This window comes from Gavia stellata, chromosome 32 (genome assembly GCF_030936135.1).
Source record: "Gavia stellata isolate bGavSte3 chromosome 32, bGavSte3.hap2, whole genome shotgun sequence".
In the NCBI taxonomy this organism is placed as follows: Eukaryota; Metazoa; Chordata; class Aves; order Gaviiformes; family Gaviidae; genus Gavia; species Gavia stellata.
The window spans coordinates 5,596,686-5,605,412 of NC_082625.1; positions in this window are offsets into that span (position 1 = coordinate 5,596,686).

The window sequence follows — 8,727 nt, forward strand, 5'->3', positions numbered from 1 at the left end:
TGGCATCCCAGGGCCTGGCTCGCACCCGGGCGGGCGGCTGGGCTCGCCATCCGTCACGTCGGCCCTGGGCAGGCATCCCCCGCGACCGCGCCGCGCTGTGCCAGCTTGGCCGGGACCCAACGCCCTGCTCGGCCGCCAAGGCCCGGCGCTTCCCAAGTCCTGGAGAGGAGCTGGGAAAGGATCCCGTGGCCCAGGTGTGGCAGCGCTCACGCGCCGGGGGACCCACGGGGCAGCCCCTGCCAAGGATTGATTTCTCGGTTAACTCGCCGCTGCTTTAAAAGCGCATTAATCCTCCCTTCCCCGGCCAGCAGCCAGCCCTAATCAGCATTTTGGGCAAAATCCCCAGGTCTGGGCTTCGGGCTGCCCGCCGTGGGCATCACCCTCCCAGCCACCGCCGCTGCTCCGGGAGGGGCCACGGCACCCTTAGGCAGCGCTGCCTGGCACGGGAATGCCAGGATCCGGCCCTCCTGCTGAGCCCTCTGCCCCGGGAATTTGTTCAAGTCCGTGGCCAGGTGGATTTTTTAAAAAAATTGGGTTTTTATCTTGTTTTTTAAGAAGGCTTTTGCTTTCCTTGCAAAGGGCCCCTGCGTTCCCTTCGCGGGGAAACGGTATTTGACCGGCTGTTGTCCAAAAAAAACCCCCAACATGTTTCTGATCACGAAAAACCAAGAAATATTTTTGCTTTCAAAGGAAAAAAAAAAAAAACCCAGAGAGAGAAATGTTGATTTTCCACCCAGACATTTTCCCTTTCCCCGAACCAGCCCCGAAACGAGAGGCGCCGCCGCTCCCTCCTCGCCCAAGAACGCCATCCCGGGGGCACAGTCCCGCCGGGGACACGGTGGACGGCACCCAGGACTCATCCGGGCACCGGCGGCGAGGGTGACGGCAGTGCCAGGCGTGTGCCCCGCTCTCTGCTCAGGCCCTGCTTTGCCGGCTGCTCCCACCTTGCGCCAGGCACTGTGGGCTGCCGGAGAGGATGGAGAGCGCCGGTGACCTGCTGGCGTTCCCCGGGGAGCCACCCATCACGCTGTTTGCTGCAAAGCTCCCCGCCGCCTGCCCGCCAGCCCGCCGCGCCCCGGTACAACGGGTGACGGGGTTGCTTCGTCCCACAGTTGCTTGGCGGGAGCTGCGATGTGCCGGATCCTGCATCCCCCTCCCGCCATCCCCTGGCTCCTGCCCGGCGATTTGGGAAAGCGAGACGGCGCGGGCTGTAATGTGACCCCCGCCGCGTTGCGCCGCAAAATCTCCTTTAGTAACCTGTGCGCCAGGACAGGCGAGCGGTGCGGCGTGAATACCAATGAAGCGGCGCTGGCGAAAAGTGCAGAGTAAAGGGTTTTTGATGGAAATGGCATTGCATGAGAAAGAGAGCGGGCGCGAGCGCGTGCACGAGCGCACACCCGGAGCCTGCGCCTGCCTGCCAGCCGACACCGCGCGCATGGGCGCGCCAGGGCGCACGCATGGGTGCGCACGTGCGGCCCGGGAGGTTGGGGGCCACGCGCGACGGTGCAGCGGGGTGCCGGGACCGTGCCGCCCCAGGGAGCGGGAGGGCGGTGGGATGGGGGTGAGCGAAGAGCCGGTTGAGGGGGCGCGTGGCCAGGGCGGGGGGCTGCTGCGGGCAGCACGTCAGCAGGGGCCGAGGTGCTTCCCGCGGCGCAGCATGGCTCCGGCCGCTGTCTGGCTGCAGGGAACCGCTCCTCTCCCCTGGCGAAGCGCACCGCTGATCAAAGGCGCGGGCGGGGAGGGAGCGGGCCTGTGTGAGCAGCACCCCTGGCCGTGCGCCACCCCACCTTCCCGCTCTGCTCCCCCGGGAGTTTGTTAAACAAATTTCTCTAATTGCACAAGCCGAGGAGTTTGTTGGAGAAAAGAGATGGGGAAATTCCCCTCCTCTGGGCCACCCCTTCCCCGCTTCCCCCAGGGCAGCTGGCGGAGAGGGTGCAGGTCCCCCCCCTGCGCCCCCCCCGGCTCTGCGGGAGGCTGCGACCCCCACGCCTGCGGGGTGCAGCTGCGGGGTGTCCTCAGGTCACCCCTGCCCGCACAGCGTCCCCTGCTCGACCTCCTCGGAGCCGGGTCACCCACGTCCCCTCTCTTCCAGCCCTCGCAGTCGGATCCTGTCACCTAACGCGGTGACACCCAGCACCGCTGTCTGCCCTTGCCGCCTGGCGTTCTCCGGCGCTTGGCTGAGCCCCTCCTGGAAACGGCCTTTGCGAGCCGCCCGTGGGCAGCCCCTGACACCGAATCCCGTCGGATTAGCGAGCATATGGATAAAAGCTTCGGCTTGGCGGCGGCTCTTTACCGGGTGGGGGCTGTGGCGGCAGCCCTGCCAAGAAGGGAGGATGCGTGGCCGGGCGCCTGCCCCGGCTCCCACTGAGGTCATGGCTATAGATAGCCCGGGAGGGTGCAGGGCCGAGGGCAGGATCCGTCCGCGCCCTCGCCAGCTCCACCGGGAGCCCCGTGGGCACCCGCTGCCTCGTCAGGGAGGTGCTGCCGGGGCTCTGGGGGTTGCTGGTGGAAGAAGGGGGGGTGGCTGGGCCAGCCACCGGCCATCGCCAGGTGACAAACTGGTGCTGCAGGGTGTGACCCTGCACCTGCAGGGATGCGCTGCCACCGGCATGCTGAGCATCGCCCGGCGCTGCTGTCCCCTCTCCATCCGCGGCAGCGAGGGGGTCCGCAGCCTGCGGCTTCGTGGCCAACACAGTGACGGGGGCGGCTTTTGCTGTTGTTTCTCACCAGTTTTCCTTCCTCAGCTGCTCTCGAGCGAAAGCCAGGCTGGGGCTTCCCCACCGCCGGGGTGCACCCATGGGTGCAAAGCTGCTGGGTTGGGGAACCCGGGGCCGCGGTTCGCCCCCTCCAGCCACCCAGTCTGGGTGCAGCTCAGCTCCCCCCCAAAAGTGGGTGCGTGCCCGGGGTGACCCCGCCAGCCCCGTGGGGCCCTGGAGCGCCGGGGTGGCTGGGGAAGGCGTTGTTGATGAGGGCACTAAAAATAGAGTGGGACTGGGATCTTAATGGGACTTTGTGGGAAACCTGGAAACATTTTCTCATCCCCGTAAATGAGTCCAGATGCATTAGCGATGACTGCATCGCATCCTGAGGTACTGCCGGAGGGAACCGGGACGCGCTCGCCAGCCTCCTCGCCTTGTGGTGGTGAATTGGTTGGAGAGGGGAGTCACCGGCAGCAGCGCCGGGGCTGAGCCGCAGCCTTGCCGTGTCCCATGTGGGGATGGGGACAGGAGCCAGCTGGCTGGAGCTCACCCAGCCATCACCATGGTGAGGACCCTGCCCGCTCAGCCGGTCCCGGTCCCCCGGGTTTCTGTGCCCAGCACCCATGGGTGCACACGTGGGCGCTTGCAGCTCTACGTGCGGCGGGGAGCGTGCAAGCGTGCGCGGGCTGGTAGCAGCACCATGACCCCCAAACCTTGGGGCTTTCCGAAGCCCCCCAGGGCCTGGGGTGGGCAGTGGGTGGGGCTGAGGTGATGCGGGAGCCCCCCCTGGTCCCAAGGCCAGCAGTGCTGGCAGCATCGCACCTCACTGGCACCCCGGTGCACCCTGTTGTGGCATCGAGCTGGCAGGATCCAGCCTGATGGGGGGTTTCCTTCGGCTCCGCCATGGAGCCGGTGACTGGGGTATTGGCTCCTGGGGAGCCTGGCCCCACTCGGGGACCTTGGACTCCCCCAGGGGATGGCTCAGGGCCAGCCTGGGCAAGTAGCCCAGGGCGGGTGGCTGGTGGACTCCACGTCACGAGGCAGGTTGGCACGGCTGTCTCCGTGGTATGGCAGTGTCACTTAGTGGTTACAGCAGCAGCCCGGGAGGCAAGGACAGTCCTGCCCCATGCCTCAGTTTACCTCCAGGCAGGGAACAGCACCCAGCACGGGAGAGGGACGCTCGCCCCTGCCCCAACCCCGGGTGCTGACTCGTCACGCAGGGGACAAGGGGACCGACCACAGCCACCAGCCTCCGCGTCGGGCACTGCTGGAGCCCAGCGTCCCGAACAGAGTCCCTTTGTCCGGGCCGGCCCCAGCTCCTGCCGCTTGGGAGGCATCCAAAACCCTCCCGAAATAGGACCCGGCCGGGCTCAGCCTTTGAATCTCCCCAGGAAGGCTCTGCTGAGCTGCCGAGAGCGGATGAAAGCCCCCCCCCCGTTAAAGCAGTCCCGTCCTTCAGCGTTCGGGGTGCAGGATCCAGCCACAGTCAGAGTAGTGCGGACCCTTTGGGGACACCCTCGTCTCCCTTTGCTCTCCGGGAGAGCCTGTCACAGCCCTGTGCCTCAGTTTCCCCATCCCTAGGTGGAGGGTCCTGGCAGGGTTTCCCCAACCCCCAGGGAGCCTGTGAGATGCCGGAGCAGAGGCTGAACCGCTGGCACGTCCCTGGCACGGCAAAGGCGATGGGGCTGCGGGGGGACGACCGTGAACTCTTCACCCGCCAGGGCGCCGGGGGCGGCCGATCCTCCCGCAAGGTCGCGGCTCCTCGATGAAAGGCCGGGGCTATTTTTAACCGGTGACTTGCTCCAACCCGCCAGGGATTGGATTTGCAGCGGGGTGAGCACTGTGAGCCCATCGCGGCGCTCCCCATCACGGAGTGCAGGGACACCCCTGGTGCTGTCCCCCCCACCTATGGTGGGCACCCCCGGGAGGGAGTTGGGGACTCTTCTCTGCACCCCCACACCTTTAGTGGTGCGTGATGGGGGGGTGAATTAATCCCCCTCGGAAAGGCCAGGACGGAGCAGGCAGGGCTAAAAATACGTTGGGAGGCAAATAAAACCTCCTGCGTCAGGAACTAAAGCTGGGCTCAGAGCCCCGGGCTTGGGCTGGGGTGTCCCTGCCTGGTCCCGGCTTCCTCGGTGCTGGGGGGGATGCTGAGCCGCGGCTGCCTGCCCTCCCCAGGGCGAACACGGCGCTGCCGGCCCTGGGCCATGTCTCCTGCCTCAGTTTCCCTCTGCGCTCCGGGGGGTGCAAGCTGCCACTGTCCCTCCGTCACATCCCGGCAGCTCCCAGGCTGGGACCCTGGGGTCTGGGGTGGGCGAAGCGCTGGGTCTTGGGCACTGCTCCAGCCCTGCCACCCCCCATAGCCGTAGTCCCCACCGTGTGCCGGGAGCGGGAGTTGGGGGAGCAGGCCACCCCCGGGGCCCCGCGCTGACGCAGGGCCGGGTGGAGGAGCTGGCAGCGCCGGGGCCTGTTGGCAAAGGTTTTTTTTTTTTCCAGTTTCATAAAACATTTCCCTTCCTTGGAGCCCCAGGGGGGTTTCGGCTGGGAAGCCACGTGGCCTCGGCGCTGCCGGGCATGGGATGCTTCCCGGGGCGGGGGGACGTCTCCTTGGCCATGGGCTGGGTCCCCTCCGCAATCCCCCTGTGCCGCTCGCAGGGCTTCTCCCGGATCCCAGCAGCTGCCGTCGCATCCTGCCTCCGCTGCAGGCTGGCCCGGCGGGTGCCGTGCCTCAGTTTCCCCATCTTTGGAAAGGCAGCGCCGCACCCTGGGGGCAGGTGGGGTCACCCTGGGGAAGCGGCTGAGCTGTTGGCTCCCGTACCCTGAGAGGGACGGGCAGAGACGGCACCTGGGGGAACTGAGGCACCTGGGGAAACTGAGGCACCTGGGGAAACTGAGGCACCTGGGGGAACTGAGGCACCTGGGGAAACTGAGGCACCTGGGAGATTCGGGCGTGACTGCAGGAAGGCATTGAGTGGCCCCGGGTGCTCCCACTGCCATATCTCCCTCCCTGGTGCCCTCCCAGCTCCACCACCCTCCAGTGCAGGCTGTGCCGCCGCTGGGCACCATCCCCGGGGCACCCTTACCCCTTCCCTGCACCCTGGGCACGCCGCTCCCCGGTTTGGGAGACGCCGGGGACCAATTGTTGCTGGAGGTGAGGGTGCATGCCGGCAGACCAGAGGCAGGGTGATGGGCACAGGGTTGGGGCATGTACCATGCTGCCGGAGAAGCCCCCCCCGGCTTCAGCCCACCTGGGCCACCCCCGGCCGCCGTCTGCGGTGGTGCCGCTTCCCCAGGGAAGGCTGTGCCGGCTGGCGGGGGCCCAGGCAGCGCTGGCACCTGAGCCCAGGCCTGCAAAGAGAGTTGCTTTTCTTCCTGCTGTTCTCCAAAGCAACTGGCAGGTTCGTTGCCTGCCGCGGCCTCGCGTGACCCGCAGCAGCGGCCTCGGCGCGCTCCCCGCGCCCCCGCTTGCAGCCGCACCACCTGCGAGGGCGAGCATCGGCATCGCCTCCCGCCCCGGCACGTAGGCGCAGGCAGACGAGCACCGGCCCGGCACGGGGTGCTTGCGGCACCCATGGGGTGGCAGGGACCTGCCTGCTCTGGGGTGGCTCAAAGGACTCGGCGCGGCGTTTTGGGGCAGCACGGGGAGCCCAGGGCAGCTCGGCGAGGGGTCCGGGGCCACCGTGGTTCCAGGCGTGCGGTGAGCACCGGGTGCTTTATTAGCCCATCTGCCGCCTCGCGGTCTGATCCTGAGCGGGGCTGAGCATCAAGGCAGTAAACAAAGCATGGGAGCCCCTTCCTGGCCTCGCATCCATCCTGGCTGACCCTCCCAACAGGGTGGCTGCATCCAGAACACGCTGTGGGTACAGTCCAGCCGTACACAGCCTTGAGCCGTGCACGGATGTTGGCTGGAGGATGCTGTTGGCTCTGGGGGAATAAAAAGCCCCAGGGTCTGGGGAGAGGAACTGCAGGGAGGTTGCACCCTGTCCTGCCTTCACCTCCGCCTGCGCCGGCGATGCCAGCCGAGCTGCCCCGGGCACCGGGGCTCCGTGCCCCGGCGCGGGCTGCAAGAGGGGTTTTGCAAGCACAGGGCTGGGTCATCCCCACCCCGGCTCAGCTGCCGCTGCCGGGAGCTGGGGGGGAGCGTGGCCGTGACAGCCTGTTCTGCCCCACGGGCAGCTCCGGCGTGGGGCCGGGTGTGCGCGGGCGAGGCCGGCACAGATCATACCGTTCCCGGCTGCTTTCCCGGCAGCTTCAGCTGCCGCCACGCTCTGTCCCACTGCCCTGCACCCAGTGTGCCTCAGTTTCCCCACTCCCAGCACGGCAGTGCCGCTCACCAGCAACGGCAAAACCTCGTTAGGATTTGCCGAGCAGGCCGGGAAGCCTGGCCGCGCCATGCCGGCGAGCAGCAAAATTATGAATAAGCTCTTGTTAATAAATACTTTATGATGAATCCAAATAGATTTCCTCCTCTGGAGCAATTAGTGTAAAATGGGCTCTAATACGGCGCAGGGCCGGTCCCGGGAAGGGCTGGGCGTTTTTCAGGGCCTAAGTGCGTCCGTCCATCCCTCTAATGAGCGCTTCCCAATCATTTGCATCTGTCTCGGCAACAGGTCTCATTACCAGGTTAACTTATTACCGAGAGTCGCTTCGGCGAACAGTTAAGAAGTGGCTACCAGAGGTTTTGCTGCGGCCGCATGAGAGCGTTTCGTCCGTGCCGATGGCGCCCGCGGGCTGCGGCGAGGGGAAACCGAGGCTGGGGCGAGGAGCAAGTCCCCGCTGTGCCCCGTTCGGGTACTGGGATTTGGGGATTTTCAGGACTACCGGAATCTCTCCAGCTGCATCCCACCCCCCCCCGTCACCGCGCCAAGGCTTCCCGTGGGGGCACGGCGCTCAGCGCCGAACTTGCCAGCCCCTGCCCGGGCTCGCGCGGCCGCGGGCAGCGGGACCTGGCAGGAGCGGCGGCCGTGGGAGCCGGCAGCAGTTTGGAGGTGTGTGGCTGGCTGGCGGGGAGGCTGAGCATCCTTTCATAAAATAAACCCTGTGTGGTCCCTGCGGGGCCGGGATGCGGCGAGGTCCCCCCGCAGCACTCCCTGCCCACGCTGGGGACGGCATCCCGCTCCTCCCCGGGGTCGGGGCTGTGCTGGTGGGGAGCAAAACCCGCTGCCGAGGTGACTGACCCCTCCTGTCCCCCTCCTCCTCCTCCGCCTACCCCATCCTTCGTGAAAACTGTTCGGGAATTTCCTGAGGAAACGTTTTTTTCACTGGAAAATTCAGGCTGTTTTGCTGAGCCCGACTTGTTTGGACAAGGTGCTCGAGTGGAGGACGCTCGGAGGCCCGGCCATGGTGCCCATGCCTGGCACCGTGTCCCTGTGTGGCACAGAGCATCCCCCACTGTCCCCAGGGTGGCAGGCACCCGCCGCGGTCGAGCAGCCGGGGAGCGGGGCCCCAGCACCGCCGAGGACGGGCAGGAGCAAGGGGAGAGGCAGCTCCCTGGCGCTGCTAAAACCCAAGCTGCCGGAGGAATTAATCCTGGCACGGCGTGCCCGGCTCCACGCAGAGCATCGCTCCTTCCCCTCCCCGCTCCACGGCAGGACTGATACCAGGACAGAGCCGGGCTTGACCCGTGCCTCAGTTTCCCCTTGCAGCATCTGGTGCAGAAAGTCAGCGCTCCACCAGTCCCTGGAAAGGGGGTGTGAGGGGGGCCCTGTGCCGTGGCCGGCAGCACCCCGACGCAGGCGTGCTCCTCCCCAGGTCGCGGGGCTTTACAAGCCTGGGCTGGATGGGGCCCAAGCACAGGCTCTACTGCCAGATTCCCGTCCGGAAATGCCCCGGGAGCAGCTTCGTCTGGAGTATTGCAGCACGTCTCTGCTTCCCAGCCCCGCAAAGGAAAAACAGCAGGAGAAACACTTAACCAGCCCTTTGCCGGCGCTCCATGCTGCCGGCTGGGATGGGGGGGCCGGTGGGGATCGGGGACAGGGACAGACGGAAAACGCATCCCTGCCTTTGCTTTCCGAAGCGGAGCTGGATG